A 2,200-nucleotide genomic window follows, 5' to 3' on the forward strand; every position below is an offset into this window, starting at 1 on the left:
CTATTCCAAATTCATTTGGACCTAGAATTTGAATTGATTTTGAAATTGATTTCATTGAATTTTCAAGTGAATTTTTATACATGAGTACCAATTAAACCATTTTTCATTAGAATCATTTTTGAGGATTAGAACTTGAGGGGGTTATACTTTGAATTTGATCTCACACCTTTGAAATTTCAAAGAAAATTATCATATCATCATTTGGAGTTTGAATTAAAATTACTTTGGACTGTGATTTCATTCCTTTTTTTTAAACTTCAAAGTAAATGGTGATTTTGTCACCATATATTCATGTTTGAAATTAGCTAATCGAACAAACTTCATTTGAATCAAGTTCAAACTTGCACAAACTATTATTGGATTTGCTATTAAGCTAGTAAAATGTGAACAGATCAATTTGAATACATCCAATTAGTAAAGAGCATTGGCATAATTATAGTAAGTTGAATTATGTAAATTGGAGCCAAAATACAGAAAGCACAAGCATGTTTATCATGTGCCACAAGTCCCATGCCAAGCTTTTGAAGATTACATGACAACCAAAAATGAATACAATACTTAAATTTCCAGTTTATGGACCTGCCCCATAATACACGTTCAGGCCACATAATCTCAAAACCAATGCCATGAATCTTCAAGCCACGTTTCAATCTACATGTACAGAACAAGCATGAAATTAGTTCAGTTTTTTTTTATTTTTTATTTTTTATAAATTTTTTAATTTCTTCAATTTTGTTTTAATCAAGCAATTTGATTTTAAGTTTGGTTAATTAATTCATTTAATTAATCTCGATTAATAATTGGTTCATTCTTAATTAATCTTTATGAATTAATTTTTATTAAATTAATTAATTAATTATTAATTTTAATTAATGGTTATTATGTGTTTAGAGTTTAGATTTGTTTTTCCGTTCTATTTTCTCGATTGTCTTATTTTATCATACTATGGGTGTGCAATTAATTTTACCACATTTATTTTTATGCTTTGTTTATTACTTTATGATCGCAAATTTAAGATAATATAAAATCAATCATTTTTAAATATAAACAAAAGAAAATTTCTCACTCCACCTCCTATCACGATGTTTTAACGCTTCCGTAGATGCACCTACGGAGAAATTAATTTTTTTTTATAAAAAAGGTACTTTCGAAGGTATATCTACGGAAGCAGGAGGCATAAATGAAATTTCGCCGTATGACTAAGAAATTTAAGGGGTGGATTGAAATTTTCTCAAACAAAATAAATCTTGATTCCATATCAAACCCATCTCTAAACTCTAGTAAGTCGAATGCTTTTGCGTCACCATTAACCACCTAAAGCATCTCAATCCATATATTGAGCCATACCCCAACTTGTAAGTCTATCGGCTTTGCATCGCTATCAACTTTGTCTCAATAAAACACTTTCATAATCAATTCTCAAACCTCGATCCAACGTCGAGTGGTATTTTCAAAGGTGTTTTTATAATAAACTTGGATCATGGTTATTTAGATCCTTGGTTGTTTAGACCAATTGTTTAAGGATACAGTCTCGAGTATTTAGATAGTTGGTTGTCTAGACCAATTGTCTATAGACTATCCTCCATATATAAAAAAAACCTATAAAGTGAACTTTGTTTCACCTCACCATTTTTATAAAAAATCTTTTTTGGGATGAAAACGATTGGTTGAACACATTTAGTTCCTCAGATTCCTAGTAATTGGATCGTTTGTTGTTTCAGACTTGTGATCCAAAACTTGTCACCCACATGAAAGACAACTTCAACTCATCAAACTGTTTTTTTGTCCTTATGCGAGTTTCCAAAAACTTTTACAAAATGAGTGTGCCTTAGCCATTTCAATACGAACGAACACAAAGACTTAGTCTCTAGGAAGAACAAACAAGTCAAAGTTCAAACGTTTGAATTGTCTAACGCATCATTTTTCTAAAATCAACCAAACAAACTTGTGTTTTTTAGAAGAACTACAGAGCTCTGACTTTCCCATTGCATGAGGGAATACGTAGGCACAAGATGCAATGTCTTGGCGAGCCCAATAAACTAAAAAATAAAAACCTTCCTTTCTCTTTCACTAAGTAGAAGACCGCAAACATTTCACCGTAATACTCAAACATAACACTAACTAAATGGCCCCGTTGAGTACAACGAACGTGAGGGGTGCTAATACCTTCTCCCTCGCATAACCGACTCTCGAACCTAAT

Source organism: Vicia villosa, linkage group LG3 (assembly GCF_029867415.1).
Source record: "Vicia villosa cultivar HV-30 ecotype Madison, WI linkage group LG3, Vvil1.0, whole genome shotgun sequence".
NCBI classification, from domain to species: Eukaryota; Viridiplantae; Streptophyta; class Magnoliopsida; order Fabales; family Fabaceae; genus Vicia; species Vicia villosa.